Raw genomic sequence first — 17470 nt, forward strand, 5'->3', positions numbered from 1 at the left:
GCCGTGGTGTTGTAGTCCCTTACTGCCTAAGGCTTCAGATAAGGTCCTCACAGATGTTCTCTCTCTCTCTGTCCCCCATATAGGATAGGACATAACCCATATGACTGGTGGTTTGATTCTGTTTATAGGAACTCTAGCATGCATGTTCTGACCCAATGTCAGACATGCCAGATCACCAGTGAGGCCAAATCAGGAGGTTACGCACTTCATTTACAAGCGCTTGGAGAAAAAAGGAAATCACACACGTTCAGTGAGCAAAGTCACTTTTATCTGATGTAATGCAGCAAGAGGCAGTATTTTATACCATTTACAACAAATGTAACTCATCTAGCCCCCACCATTACCCAGGGTCATACTTTATTTACCACTCAACCAGAACATGTTGTGGCTGACTATTGAAAACATACATAATAAGAAGTTTAATCTCCTTGAAGAGGAGACCATCAGACTACTGTAGCAATAGATTCTAGAAATTCTAGCAATTAAAGGCAAAAGGCACTTAAAGGCAAACTATTAACCCTTCTATATCAATTTTCCCCTTTTGTAAATGGTATAACCTCTGCCACAGGGTCAGCTAATGTCCACAAAGGAGGTACTGTCTCATGGGTCTAGTACCCATAAGGGGGCTTTCTACCTGCTTCGCCCTTCCACCCTCGGTGTGGACACTCACTTCCCTAGTCAGCAGTGGTTATCCGGGGTCTATTATACACCATGGATGACACAGCCTTAAATTCCTTCCTTAAACATATACTCTTCAATAACTTATGTAATACATATATTAGCACTTTTTCAGCTACATAAAGCAATAAACAAAATAAAACCATAAAAATTGCATGCAAGTCTGTAAAATACAAAAAATAATCCATCCCGCTAGGCCACTAAGCCAATTGGCTGGATTTAAAAAGGAGTCTCTATATTGTATTAGTCTCATTAAGAGCCTTAAGGAGCCTAGAAAATCTGAGTCCAAGTCTCATTGTAAATGCAGTGTGGTGTTAATACCTTCCTTGGCTCCTGGGGTAAAGGTACCTTCACACATACTGATTTCGTTAACGATATCGTTGCAACGTCACGCTTTTTGTGACGTAGCAACGATCCCGCTAACGATCTCGTTATGTGTGACAGCGACCAACGATCAGGCCCCTGCTGGGAGATCGTTGGTCGTTGGGGAATGATCAGGACCTTTTTTTGGTCGCTGATCACCCGCTGTCAACGTTGGATCGGCGTGTGTGACGCCGATCCAGCGATGTGTTCACGTGTAACCAGGGTAAATATCGGGTTACTAAGCGCAGGGCCACGCTTAGTAACCCGATATTTACCCTGGTTACCATTGTAAAAGTTAAAAAAAAAACAGTACATACTCACATTCCGATGTCTGTCACGTCCCCAGCTGTCAGCTTCCCTGCACTGACTGACAGCGCCGGCCGTAAAGCAGAGCACAGCGCTGATGTCACCGCTGTGCTCTGCTTTACGGCCGGCGCTGACACAGTCAGTGCGGGAAGCTGACGGCGGGGGACGTGACAGACATCAGAATGTGAGTATGTAGTGTTTTTTTTTTTTTACTTTTACAATGGTAACCAGGGTAAATATCGGGTTACTAAGCGCGGCCCTGCACTTAGTAACCCGATGTTTACCCTGGTTACCCGGGGACTTCCGTATCGTTGAAGACAGTTTCAACGATGCCGAAGTCGTTCCCCTGATCGTTGGTCGCTGGAGAGAGCAGTCTGTGTGACAGCTCCCCAGCGACCACACAACGACTTACCAACGATCACGACCAGGTCGTATCGCTGGTCGTGATCGTTGGTAAGTCGTTTAGTGTAACGGTACCTTAAGGCTAAGTACAGCATAGTCCTTGCAGATACTGTGCTGTGTATACAGATCCAACAGTCCAACAGTTTTTGTCCTTCCGCGTCTTTTATAAGAAAAGCAAGATGTTGAATAAGTTTGTGTTGTCCCTGTCAACATTTAAAAGTTTATCCAGTGTCTCTGCAGGGTGCACAAATCCTACCACTGCCAGCAAGGTGATTAGGAGAACAGTCATTCTGCTGGTGAAAAGATCTTTTTGCAGTGACTGGCATGGATCCAGGTGGGCTTTCCCTCAAGTTTCACTGAGGTGAATGTGGTCAGCTGGACTTAAAACAGGCCGTCAAACCGTGGATCTAGGCTCCTTCTCACGTGTCTGTGTATGACCACCCAATCACCTGGATTCAGCTGATGTACGTCTGCACTGGCATTAGGATCTGGAATGGATGAGAACACATGTTAATGCACCACATTAAGTCTTCTCTGCAATGCCTGAACATAGGCTGTCATAGCACCGTGCTGCATCTGTAGCACCTGTGGGAAGTACAGACCAATCTTTGGCAAACTAACAAACAGGACTTCAAAAGGAGACAAGCCTGTCTTTCTATTTGGAGTGTGTTTGACTGACAAGAGTGCAAGAGGCAAGCACTCTACCCAGCTCTTTGTGTCTGCCATGGCCTTTGAATTTTCAGCTTAAGTGTCCCGTTTAGTCTCTCCACTTTCCCACTACTTTGTGGTCTATATGGTGTATAAAATGCTTGCTGTACTCCAAGGGCCTGCATGACTTCCCTCATTATTTCTCCCGTGAAGTGTGTGCCCCTATCGCTTTCTATGGTTTCTGGGACACCATACATGCAGATCAGTTCTTTCATCAGTTTGTCTGCAGTCGCTTTAGCATTTGCACATTTTACCGGACAGGCTTCCAGCCAACCAGAGAAGAGATCTACACATACTAGGACATTTTTCACATACTCCTACCTTGGGTAGCTGTATGTAGTCAGTCTGCAGACTCTGAAACGAGTAGAGAGGCCTGAGTGTCGCTTTCTTAGGGATTTTTACTGTTTTACCTGGGTTGTGCTGTGCACAGATGAGGCATGACTGTATGAGTTTTGCGGCTGCGTAACGAAAACCAGGAGCGATCCAGAAGGCATCTACCATGGACACGTGACATTTTGAGGTGTGAGTGGGGCCATGTGTTGCTTGTGCCATAATTAGGAATAGGGATCCAGGGATCTTGGTATATACAATTTATCCTTATTCTCCCATACTCCTTTTGAGTACAGCTCAGCTCCCATTCTTCCACAGTGTTCCTTCTCTGTTTGGGCAGCTAGAGGGATTTCAGGACATCTAGGCTCAGTGTGGCTGGAATACGCTGACTCCCCGCCACCGTCCACTGCTCCCTAGGCTGCCTTGCTGCTACTTTAGCTGCCTCGTCCGGCCTTCTGTTGCCCTCTACCTCCATGGAGTCACCGTTTGTGTGTGCTTTCACCTTGATGATGCCAACCTGGACTGCTAACATCAATGCCTCCATTAATTGTTTCACCAGCTCTGCATTTTTAATGGGCTTACCGGCTGATGTAAGAAACACTCTGCTTCTCCAGATAGGGCCATAATCATGGGATATTCCCCATACATAATTCTAATATGTGTAAATATTAGCAACTTTACCTGCAGCAGCTCTACATGCCTCAGTGAGTGCCTACAACTCTGCCTCCTGCACCGACATGTGAGGAGGGAGTGGTTCAGCTCGGATTACCTCATGTGAGGATACTACTGCATATCCAGTGTAGAATCGCCCATCCTGGTGGTATCTGGAGCCATCTACAAAAATAAAAACTTCAAAATATGCATTAGGAACAGGTTTTTTCCATGAATATATGTAAAACCCACTGTCTCCTGACTCATCAGTTCCTATGGAGTCATGTTCGTGCGTCATGTCAAAGTACCTGAGTACTCTTTTTCACCTGCCAACGCTGTCACCAATTCCCCCTTTTCTGAATCCGCAGGCAGATGAGTGGCTGGATTCAGAACATTCTATCTTTTGAGGGTGACGTATTCAGGGATTAGTATTAGAGCCAATTCAAGTCTGAGCTGTCTAGTCATAGACAGGTGTTTTGGTTGAACTTGTGTGAGTATGGCATTAATGTCATGTCGGGTGTAAATTGTCAAAGGAAAAGTCAGTGTGATCTCACATGCCTAGCAGTAATGCAGCAGCTCTTACAGCATGGACACACGTAGGAGACCTCTAATCACTGGGTCTAATTGTGCTGAGTAGTAAGCTATCGGACTCTGTTTCCCTCTATGCTGTTGTGTCAGCACTGCCTGTTTTCTTCTTTAATCAGGCGTCTTGTACCTTTATTGGCCTAAAAATGTCACCTTTTGTTTGCAATACTGTAGTTTGTCACGTGAGACTTTGCAACCCTTTCCTGCCAAAAACCACAGCAAGGACATCTGGTCCAGGCAGCAGAGCAGGAGGTCATCCACATACTGTAATAGTACAATCTGTGGATGAGGTGAAGAATGTATTTGCCAAATCAGTGATTGTGAAACATTTTGACATAGCTGGGATCTGTGACAGTACGGTGTGTGTATTAGGGACAATTGAGGTCACACTCACTGTAACATCATTAATAGCCCGTAAGTCATGAACTATTCTGTGTCAGGGGAACCCTTGGGTCCTTTTTATTCTTAATGGGATACAAAGGGGTGTTGCAGGGGGAAGATCTCTGCACTAGAACCCCTGCCTTAACATACTCTTTAATATCCCTGGTCAGGGCCATAGGAGTGGTTCCTTCTTTTAATTTATCATGACAGGGGCAATGGGCAGCCGACCCATATCAGATTTTCCCCTTGCCCAAACGGTGTCTGACCTGACTCATTTCCCTGTCCTCAGACATTCTGGTGTCAGGTGTTACTTTCACTACTCTTGCCATATACACCATTTCTGCAGTCTTATACAAGTGTTTATATAAGTCACTCATTAATGTCCAAATATTATTTATACCCGTATTAGAATAGCTAGAGTACCCCTTAAAGAACTAAATTTGATTCACAAAATATGTTACCAAAAGAAAATTGTATATATTAAAATATATATAATTACGAAAGGTGCTGAGTCATAAAATGGGGGAGCACAATGCCATAGGGCACAGCAAAGCACAAGCTTATTCTAAGAATGTAGCAGCCCTATATAAATACATAACCAACAGTTTCAAATACAAAAAGAAGGGATTTGAAAAATACCAATATCAATGCCCGTTGCTTCCGATAAGGTATAAGAAGTGGAAAAGACAAATAAACAGTGACTAATGGTTTGAGCCAATAGAATGAATGGCTAAAGAAACTATATATCATATGAAGACAACTTAGAAATACACTGTAACTATACCATCTTGTATAAGGAAAACTACTAAACTGGCAAATGAATGGAATTAAATGTAACTATAATAGGGCATGATTTTCCTGTGGTATAATGTGCATGTGGAAGATCCTGGCATCCCTCTGCCCCTAGTGTTTATATGAAAGGGGACTTTTGACTGTAATACCCTCAGGAGAGTACTGTATGGTGGCCTAGACAACACTCAACACATCTGCTCCCAGCAAATTCATAGGGGTATTGTCATTAACAATAAGTTTTATAAGCACCTCTTGGCTGTTTCATGATTCTAGTCTTATTTGTTTAGTCATAGGAGCTTCAGTCGCCTGTCCCTCTACCCCCACACATTCCACAGTCTCCTCTGTAATCATGTCTGGTATTATCAAGTCTTTGTGTACCACAGTCCCTGCTGCCCCAATGTCAAGAAGTCTGCCTCCTTCCCTCCCGGCATTGTTATGGTGGTCATCACGGCAGGACCAGGTCCGGAGGGGACAGGAACAGGGTACACATTTGTCACTGGGTTGCCAGTTTCCTAGTCTGAAGTGAAGGAGGTGGAGATTGGTCTGCTTAATCTACTCTGTAGGGTTTTTGCAGTGGTTGGTTTAGTGTCCATTTTCTCAACAATTCCAGCACTTCACTGTTTCTAAGTCCTTAGGTCCCTTACTACGTCTCTTACTGTTTTCCATGTGTTCCAGCATACATGACAGGTCATCTTATTGTCCTAGTTTGTTCAACTCCTTTAGCCACCTTCAGGAGGTCTTTTGGATCTACATTTCTCCATTCAGGTCTGACTGTCTGTCTGTTTAACATCAAATGGGTTTATTGGACTGTACCTCATGTCTGCCCATCTCAGCTGTAACCGTCCAAAGTACATCTCTCCTTTTTGCTTTGTCACGTCAGTCAGGAGTACAGACTGCTCTGATTGTTTCACTATAGCCCATTGTTTTAGTGATTCTCAATACGTTTCCCCAGAGCACGCAGATTTATCATCCATGCCCTCTGCTTGATCCTTTGCCACATCTGTATGTGTCTTTAATTATGGGTCCTAGTACGTCACCTGCCTTTGCACTCACCAAGCTCTCTAAGTCTGCCCAGGTGCACTTACACATCCGTCGAATTGTCTTTATCCGTCTGTAAAAAGGAAAAGTTTGGTTCTTAGGGTTAGCCACTGTTTTAGCGTAGCTAGCTAGTCAGAGGGGCTCCAGGAATAATACTCCTGTATCTGTCTTACTCTACTCACCCTTCTTGGTCCTGATGTGGTTGGTTCTCTGGTAGTGGCTCCGGTGGTGGAGGTGACTGGATGATCAGTGGGGGTGACATGCTGTTCTACAGCTTCCTTCCCAAAAGGATTACTGTCAGCTTACTCCCAAACAGTCAATGTCCCCACTACCCACTAACCACACTCCTGTGTCAGCTTCTTATGTCACTACATGTGATCTTGTCTGGACAGGATTCAGTGCAATTCACTTAGGTCGAGTTGCAGCACAGGTCATACAAGTATTTCTCCTGTCTGGGTTTGTTTGACCACAGTGTTTACAAGTCTATCTGTCTTGTCTGGGTCTCTGGTCCTACAAAGGTATGACGGTAGCAGTAATGTGTCGGTCATAGTCGGACTTTTGAGCATCAAAACATTCATAATACACCTTACTTCCGTACTGCTGCAATTTCTCAGACACCATTTATTCATTTGCTATTTTCCTCCCTTGTTTGTGCATTTTGTACAACCAAACATCCACACTCTGGCATGTTTGCCTTTCTCAATATTGGTCCCACATCTTTCACTGCTTCCTTTCCTTCTCTGTCTTTTATAATCTGCATAGCGGTTCTGGATCCCATTGGGGCCCTGACTGCACACAGAACAAGTTGCCCATGGCTTCAACTTATTCTTCAGACAGCTCACCTTTATTCTTCAAATGCCCTTTTTAGTGTGCCTTACCTTATCTACAGGTGGCCACACGTAGCAAGTCAGTGCGAGTGTCAAGATTTAGCGGATAGGCTTTCCACCTCTCACCCGGTAGACCTAAAGGATGTAACGGGAAGGCTAAACCACCTCTCACCCGTTAGATCAGCTGGCTAGAAAAGGAAGGCCCACATGTGTTAGTCCTCTAACCTTCTAGCTCAGCTCCATGGCGTGGGAAGGCTTTCTGCCTCTCACCCGCAATAAATACCAGCTGACTGTAGCAAGAAGGCCCTGATGTGTTAGGCCTCTCACCTTCTACATCAGCAGTGCAGTTGGCTACCTCCTCCATTGATCCTCAATTTGCTATATATCAATCAATCAACTTGAAGCAGGTGAATCTTTTTACCAATCTTTCAATCACACTGATAACCAAACAATCTTTCACAAATTTCCTCTAAAATAGGCACAGTTTTTTTCCCCATTTAGCACAGTGCTGTTGCTTTAAACAAAGCACAGATCTCTCACCGTGTCTCCTGGGTATTAAGGCGAACAGGTAATGTGAAGTTCAGCTATCCTGCCGGTCTCTGATGTAAGTCGTACAGTTCCTTACACCCTCTGTGTTCTGGCTACCAGTCTCTGTGCCTCAGAAGGAGGCAGCCTGTTCATGGCTGGTCTCCCCCTGGTATTCTCTCCTGTGCTTTGCTTCTTGCATACTCTCTGCAATCAATTCAGCTTTCTGTACATCTCTTTCCAGGAACTGCTGCACTGTGGCTACACAGCTCCGTAAACCCTCTTCTGCTTCAGACTGATCCAGTCTGTTTCCTGGCAAGGACTGACTGACTTTCTCTCCCCAAACTATCTTATATATGGGGAGTCACCTAGAAAATAGGATCAAAAGCTCCCCCTGGTGGCCTGGAGTGTGAATGTGTTGCATGCTTGTGTTTACCTGGTTACAGTTACCCCTTCTTGCCTCCAAACGTAACATCACTCTCACCTGAGGAAAGCAATGCTACTGTGACGACCAGGACCCTGGGGCGCCACAATACCACCTCTCCTGGGCAGGGTAGGACACAAACGAAAGGATACAGACAGGGCAGCATGTGATTGCATACTGATGTTAACTCTGCAGATGCATTGGAGGAAGAGAAAAGTTCTTCCATATTTTTAGGTATCCTAAATAAAGAATTTCTGTAGATGAAGTCATAGTGATTTTTTTCCCAGTTTACAATGCACTCCAACTTTGTGAGCATAAAGACAGTCCAATAACGATGGTCCTGAAGAGTGGATTCAGATTCTGCCAGAAGGAAATAGCTATCCAGGTAAGGGACCACACAAATACTTTGCTCTCTGAGAACAGCCTAGACTTAGCCGACTACCTTTGTGAAAACAAATAGTTCTAATGTTATAACGAAAGAAAAATTCTAAAATTAAAGATTAAAAAAAATTGGATAAAAGCACTGGCGCTTACCACCGTAGGGGAAAAGGGGGTTTCAGAAGCAGCTGGCGATTAAAACAGGTTCTGTGTATGTACCTGTTGAAAAGGCAAAATAGGCAAGTGATAATGTGATATAATCGCCGTGCTAGCTGAACTGAGGTGGGGATATAGCAAGAGTGAATAGTACAAAGAATGGATAGAAATATAATGTGCTAGTACTCACTTGCTTGCTAAGGATGATTTAACTATACACTATTATAGCTTTCCCAACAGCTACATCAGCAAGCAGGATGTCCTGATTGACCTACGCACGTTAAATCATCCTTAGCAAGCAAGTGAGTATTAGCACATTATATTTCTATCCATTCTTTGTACTATTCACTAGCCTAAAATTAAAGATGTTTTATGACATCCCTGATGAAGAAGGCAATTCTTAGATACTTTTGATGCTGGACCTCTATGGGAATGTGGTGGTAAGCGTATTTTAGATCTGGGGAAATCATAATGTCCCCCTGGTAAAGAATGGAAAGGACACAACAAATGGTCTTTATTCTGAAGTGCTTCGTCATTACAATTTTGTTGATGTAACTAAGATCTATAATAAATCAATATTTCCATAATGCTTCGGGAACTGGAAAGACCCAGGAATTAATCCTCATGGATTTCTCCAGGGAAAGAATTTCCACAAGGAATCTCATATATCAATTGAGTCCAAAATTCTAATGCCATCTGCTTTTTACTTGAAAGATGAAGAGCAGCAATGTACTGGTTTAAAGGAAGATGCAAGAACTGGATAGAATGACCATGTTTTGTTGCATTCAGAATCCTCATGTGGAGAAACGAGGTTCAGTGGGTGCTCTCGACCGCTTGCCCAGCTGTCTTTAGCAAGACTGCATGGACCAGGGCTCATGCCACTGAACACCCGCTCTCCCCATGGGCGGGTCACTACACAGACAACTCAGGGTTAGGGTAAAACAGTGTGGCAATACTTTATTGAATGACAACACACAATAGCAAACAGAACAATCCCAGCAATTACCCCCAAAATGGTGCACATTACAGAGTCTCACCCTTCCACTAACTCGCCGGGATAATGGTAGATGTTACATCAGAGCTCCCAGGGTCGCTATGCCACCACTGATACAAACACAGAAAAGAGGTAACAACAAGCATAGGGAGATGACAGGACAGTCTATAAAGTCCGTGCAAGGTCAAAAGCCAGTTGACACGAGAGTCACCACCTGGCTTATCCGACCATCTCCATGGAACCAGGCGACCAGCGAATCCCAAAACCTGGCTTTCTCCAAACATATCCATGGTTCAGAGTTGGTAACTGGATCAGATCTGTGTCCTTCCAACTGGAGCTGAAAACCCCTAGGTTGTTTTCTATAGAATCATAGATCCGTGTCTCTCGTGATGGTGCCATGATGAATTAGCTGCAGTCCTCTCTCTCATTGGTTGGGTGTTTTGCAGAATGTCCGGCTGGTAGCTCTGTGTTTGAGTTCTGTTCTCTGACCCTCTGAGAAAAAGGACTACCCAATGGATGGGTACACTCTAGTGTAAAAATATGAAATCATTTTATTATTGCCGACACAGCAAACAAGTGAATATAAAAACAAGTAAAATAGCATAACGATAGGATCCCAGACCCAGATACCCATGGGATATTATATGTATAGAGGATAAGGTATAAAGAAGACAATATATTGCAATAAATAGGTAGCAGGCGATATAATCATCAAATACACAAAATAACAACTTAATCAAGATTCAGAAATAGGCATTGATACTGAGGACCTGCTGAAACAGTGTCTGTGTGTCTGAGGCTGCACTAATAATCAAAAAGCCATATGGTTAACACCAGCAATAGTACCGCAAGATGAAAAGATCTGTAGAAGGGGATGCTACCAAAATAAGAAAAAACAGCCCAAATCAAGTGTATGACGTATGCATGGTAGATGTTACTGGCCATGGCCAAAAGATACTTATAGAGAGAGGTACATATTGCCTGGAAGGATGTGATTAAGAACAACGAAATAGCAGGCCAAAAGTTGAAAGGGCCATCTATACCTTATCCTCTATACATATAATATCCCATGGGTATCTGAGTCTGGGATCCCATCGTTATGTTATTTTAATTGTTTTTATATTCACTTGTTTTCTGTGTCAGTATTAATAAAATGATTTCATATTCTTACATTGGAGCGTGCACATCCATTGGGTAGTCATTTTTCTTCTTGCTTTGTTATTCAATACTACTACCTATGTAATACCTGCTCCTAATTCTTACCAGATTAATTTTTACTCTATTTGTGGTGCACCCTTACTCCATATCTACTAAAGTACAGTAGTTTGCATTAAAGGGTTCTTTGGTTAAAACAAGTGTGACATGGTCACTGGCACAGTGTCTGAAGGGAGATATGTGTCACTGCGTGTACTGCAGTCAGTGATGTAAAAACCAGGATGTTTTTGCCTCCAGCAGGCTACGTGTTGAGTGGGGAGTTAATTTAAGTTATACATGAGCTGGTTTTAAGTGAGCACAAATAGCATAGGAGGGTGCTCACCGCATCCCTTCCAACAGAGTCACCGTTAGGTGTACTAGCGGGACCTGCGGTGATGTCATGATCATGTGATCATCACATGGTCCTGGTTAAATACCTGGACTTGAGAAACAGTCTGGGTGGTGCATTGAGAGGGGAAGCACTCACACGTGGCTCCAGGAGTAGTGTAGGACATTGCCAGGCGTCTGCGGGTGGAACCTGAAGACAAAGGGCTCTGATGAACTTTGTTTCTTTTGTTTTCCATTAAGCCAGGAAGGCTCTGCTTTTATTTTCCTGAACCTTGCCTTGGTCTATGCTGACTTTAATAAACCAGCGGTTGTTTCACTACCAAAGTGTTCCTATGTCTACAGTGCCTTGCGAAAGTATTCGGCCCCCTGGAACTTTTCAACCTTTTCCCACATATCATGCTTCGAACATAAAGATACCAAATGTAAATTTTTGGTGAAGAATCATCAATAACTGGAACACAATTGTGAAATTGAACAAAATTTATTAGTTATTTTAAATTTTTGTGGAAATTCAAAAACTGAAAAGTGGGGCGTGCAATATTATTCGGCCCCTTTACTTTCAGTGCAGCAAACTCGCCTTTTCTATGTCGCACAAAGACACGGTGTTGGAACCAAAGATCTCAAATTTGGACTCATCAGACCAAAGCACAGATTTTCACTGGTTTAATGTCCATTCCTTGTGTTCTTTAGCTCAAACAAGTCTTTTTGCTTGTTGCCTGTCCTTAGCAGTGGTTTCCTAGCAGCTATTTTACCATGAAGGCCTGCTGCACAAAGTCTCCTCTTAACAGTTGTTGTAGAGATGTGTCTGCTGCTAGAGCTCTGTGTGGCATTGACCTGGTCTCTAATCTGAGCTGATGTTAACCTGCAATTTCTGAGGCTGGTGACTTGGATAAACTTATCCTCAGAAGCAGAGGTGACTCTTGGTCTTCCTTTCCTGGGGCGATCCTCATGTGAGCCAGTTTTTTGTAGCGCTTGATGCTTTTTGCCACTGCACTTGGGGATACTTTCAAAGTTTTCCCAATTTTTTGGACTGACTGACCTTCATTTCTTAAAGTAATGATGGCCACTCGTTTTTCTTTACTTAGCTGCTTTTTTCTTGCCATAATACAAATTCTTACAGTCTATTCAGTAGGACTATCAGCTGTGTATCCACCAGACTTCTGCACAACACAACTGATGATCCCAACCCCATTTATATGGCAAGAAATCCCATTTATTAAGCCTGACAGGGCACACCTGTGAAGTGAAAACCATTCCCGGTGACTACCTCTTGAAGCTCATCAAGAGATTGCCAAGAGTGTGCAAAGCAGTCATCAAAGCAAAAGGTGGCTACTTTGAAGAACCTAGAATATAAGAAATATTTTCAGTTGTTTCACACTTTTTTGTTAAGTATATAATTTCACGTGTGTTAATTCATAGTTTGATGCCTTCAGTGTGAATGCACAATTTTCATAGTCATGAAAATACAAAAAAATCTTTAAATGAGAAGGTGTGTCCAAACTTTTGGTCTGTACTGTATGTGTGTATATATATATATATATATATATATATATATATATATATATATATATATATGTATACACTCCCTGACAGAAGTTATGTCGCTTATCGCTTAACTTTTTTTGTCTTGCCAAAATCTGACCATTCTGTGTCCATTAACTGATTAACATTTCTGCATTGATGCCAATTTATTTTCTTAACCTAAACCACATTTCGGAGGCTTTCAGCTTTCAAAAGAATAATTTATACAACCAATGGATGAATTTAACGTCAGGTTATAAGCTTTTATTTACATAACATGGATAAGCGACATAACTTCTGTCAGGGAGTGTACATACAGTTAAGTCCATATATATTTGGACAGAGACAACATTTTTCTAATTTTGGTTATAGACATTACCACAATGAATTTTAAACAAAACAATTCAGATGCAGTTGAAGTTCAGACTTTCAGCTTTCATTTGAGGGTATCTACATTAAAATTAGATGAAGGGTTTAGGAGTTTCAGCTCCTTAACATGTGCCACCCTGTTTTTAAAGGGACCAAAAGTAATTGGACAATTGACTCCAAGGCTATTTCATGGACAGATGTGGGCAATCCCTTCGTTATGTAATTCTCAATTAAGCAGATAAAAGGCCTGGAGTTGATTTGAGGTGTGGTGCTTGCATTTGGAAGGTTTTGCTGTGAAGTAAACATGCGGTCAAAGGAGCTCTCCATGCAGGTGAAACAAGCCATTCCTAAGCTGCGAAAACAGAAAAAACCCATCCGAGAAATTACTACAATAATAAGAGTGGCAAAATCTACAGTTTGGTACATCCTGAGAAATAAAGAAAGCACTGGTGAACTCATCAATGCAAAAAGACCTGGGCGCCCACTGAAGACAACAGTGGTGGATGATGGCAGAATAATCTCTATGGTGAAGAGAAACCCCTTCACAACAGCCAACCAAGTGACCAACACTCTCCAGGAGGTAGGCTTATCAATATCCAAATCTACCATAAAGAGAAGACTGCATGAAAGTAAATACAGAGGGTTCACTGCACGGTGCAAGCCACTCATAAGCATCAGGAATAAAAAGGGTAGACTGGACTTTGCTAAAAAAAACATCTAAAAAAGCCAGCAAAGTTCTGGAATAGCATTCTTTGGACAGATGAAACCAAGATCAACCTCTACCAGAATGATGGAAAGAGAAAAGTATGGTGAAGGTGTGGTACAGCTCATGATCCAAAGCATACCACATCATCTGTAAAAACGGAGGAGGCAGTGTGATGGCTTGGGCATGCATGGCTGCCAGTGGCACTGGGTAAATAGTGTTTATTGATGATGTGACACAGGACAGAAGCGGCCGAATGAATTCTGAGGTATTCAGAGACATACTATGTGCTCAGATCCAGCCAAATGCAGCCAAACTGATTGGTCATCATTTCATACTATAGATGGACAATGACCCAAAACATAAAGCCAAAGCAACCCAGGAGTTTATTAAAGCAAAGAAGTGGAATATTCTTGAATGGCCAAGTCAGTCACCTGATCTCAACCCAATTGAGCATGCATTTCACTTGTTAAAGACTAAACTTCAGACAGAAAGGCCCACAAACAAACAGCAACTGAAAACTGCCGCAGTGAAGGCCTGGTAGAGCATCAAAAAGGAGGAAACACAGCGTCTGGTGATGTCCAAGAGTTCAAGACTTCAGGCAGTCATTGCCAACAAAGGGTTTTTCAACCAAGTACTAAAAATGAACATTTTATTTAAATTTATTGAATCTGTCCAATTACTTTTGGTCCCTTTAAAAACAGGGTGGCACATGTTAAGGAGCTGAAACTCCTAAACCCTTCATCCAATTTTAATGTGGATACACTCAAATGAAAGCTGAAATTCTGAACTTCAACTGCATCTGAATTGTTTTGTTTAAAATTCATTGTGGTAATGTCTATAACAAAATTAGAAAAATGTTGTCTCTGTCCAAATATATATGGACTTAACTCTATACACATACTTACCCATAAATAAGTACATTCAAATGTTATTCCCCCCAAAAAAACGGGTCTTAAAATGAATTGAGGCAATATACAAAAACATTATTAGAACAATATTAAACATAAGTCATACTATATGGGATCACCCGACCGCTGTGCATCCACCCCGCTATTGCCAAAAACCTTATCCATCTGGTTGAGCAAAGATTTCTCTTTTGCTCTGTAGTCCATTTCGTTAACCAACGAACCTGTGCATAACACAGTAGATAAAAAGAATAGATGGAAAACACATTATGCTTATTGGATGAATATTAATACCATTCTATAAGAAATAGGTCACTATAGTTCACATCACACAAGGCATATATATGGACAAAGTCCGGACTGACTGCTAACTCATAAGACACCATTCAGAAAAAAGGAAAAAACAGTCATATAGCCCAAAATAGTAGAAAAAAATTATCAAAAATCTTTATTGAGTAACACATCAGACAGAAGACACAGCAGAGATAAAATGTAGCAGCCAAAACCAGCACCTATGCGTAAGACCGGTAAGACCACATAAAAGCTCAGAGATAAACAAGGTTGTGCACCTATAACAATACTGCCACTCTGTAGCAAGTGATTTCACTGGAGTATTAGGGATCCCAACAGGTGTACAAAATACTAATAGTACTACAACCTTTGGTTCTAATAATATAAGCAGGCAAATATGTAAACATACCTCACAAGATAGCTAACAAGGCTTCATGCGGTCCTCAGCCCACCCCGATGCGTGTTTTCAGAGAGACTCCTTCCTCAGAGAGGGTGACATATTGAGTGTACAGTGCCACTAAATAATGCCGCCAGCCAGATGTAACCCATCATCGTAATTGACACCGCCACGCCAGCCGTGTCGCATCCAACCTGATAGCCGTGTGGCTTTTTCCCGCATCTTCTGTTTTTAATTCATTTTATGACTTTGACTGTTTGGATACTTTGATGGCATCTGATGTGGGGAAAAACTGGGGAATTACGTCTATAACCTCGAGGATTACAACAAGGAGCTGATGCACAACATGCTGTCCCTTAATTTATTTTGTGGCAATATGTTCTCTTTGAGTCTGTAAATATGGGTGTGCCTGTGATTCCATTAGATATATTATGTTTCTTATAATGATCCCATATTATATGACTTATGTTTAATGTTGCTCTAATGTTTTTGTATATTGCCTCAATTCATTTTAAGACCCGTTTTTTGGGGGGAATAACATTTGATTGTACTCATGGTATATATACAGTGGGGCAAAAAAGTATTTAGTCAGTCAGCAATAGTGCAAGTTCCACCACTTAAAAAGATGAGAGGCATCTGTAATTTACATCATAGGTAGACCTCAACTATGGGAGACAAACTGAGAAAAAAAATTCAGAAAATCACATTGTCTGTTTTTTTAACATTTTATTTGCATATTATGGTGGAAAATAAGTATTTGGTCAGAAACAAAATTTCATCTCAATACTTTGTAATATATCCTTTGTTGGCAATGACAGAGGTCAAACGTTTTCTGTAAGTCTTCACAAGGTTGCCACACACTGTTGTTGGTATGTTGGCCCATTCCTCCATGCAGATCTCCTCTAGAGCAGTGATGTTTTTGGCTTTTCGCTTGGCAACACGGACTTTCAACTCCCTCCAAAGGTTTTCTATAGGGTTGAGATCTGGAGACTGGCTAGGCCACTCCAGGACCTTGAAATGCTTCTTACGAAGCCACTCCTTCGTTGCCCTGGCGGTGTGCTTTGGATCATTGTCATGTTGAAAGATCCAGCCACGTTTCATCTTCAATGCCCTTTCTGATGGAAGGAGGTTTGCACTCAAAATCTCACGATACATGGCCCCATTCATTCTTTCATGTACCCGGATCAGTCGTCCTGGCCCCTTTACAGAGAAACAGCCCCAAAGCATGATGTTTCCACCACCATGCTTTACAGTAGGTATGGTGTTTGATGGATGCAACTCAGTATTCTTTTTCCTCCAAACACGACAAGTTGTGTTTCTACCAAACAGTTCCAGTTTGGTTTCATCAGACCATAGGACATTCTCCCAAAACTCCTCTGGATCATCCAAATGCTCTCTAGCAAACTTCAGACGGGCCCGGACATGTACTGGCTTAATCAGTGGGACACGTCTGGCACTGCAGGATCTGAGTCCATGGTGGCGTAGTGTGTTACTTATGGTAGGCCTTGTTACATTGGTCCCAGCTCTCTGCAGTTCATTCACTAGGTTCCCCTGCGTGGTTCTGGGATTTTTGCTCACCGTTCTTGTGATCATTCTGACCCCACGGGGTGGGATTTTGCGTGGAGCCCCAGATCGAGGGAGATTATCAGTGGTCTTGTATGTCTTCCATTTTCTAATTATTGCTCCCACTGTTGATTTTTTCACTCCAAGCTGGTTGGCTATTGCAGATTCAGTCTTCCCAGCCTGGTGCAGGGCTACAATTTTGTTTCTGGTGTCCTTTGACAGCTCTTTGGTCTTCACCATAGTGGAGTTTGGAGTCAGACTGTTTGAGGGTGTGCACAGGTGTCTTTTTATACTGATAACAAGTTTAAACAGGTGCCATTACTACAGGTAATGAGTGGAGGAAAGAGGAGACTCTTAAAGAAGAAGTTACAGGTCTGTGAGAGCCAGAAATCTTGATTGTTTGTTTCTGACCAAATACTTATTTTCCACCATAATATGCAAATAAAATGTTAAAAAAACAGACAATGTGATTTTCTGAATTTTTTTTCTCAGTTTGTCTCCCATAGTTGAGGTCTACCTATGATGTAAATTACAGATGCCTCTCATCTTTTTAAGTGGTGGAACTTGCACTATTGCTGACTGACTAAATACTTTTTTGCCCCACTGTATATATATATATACATATATATATATATACT

The sequence above is a fragment of the Ranitomeya imitator genome, chromosome 3 (assembly GCF_032444005.1).
Source record: "Ranitomeya imitator isolate aRanImi1 chromosome 3, aRanImi1.pri, whole genome shotgun sequence".
Lineage (NCBI taxonomy): Eukaryota > Metazoa > Chordata > Amphibia > Anura > Dendrobatidae > Ranitomeya > Ranitomeya imitator.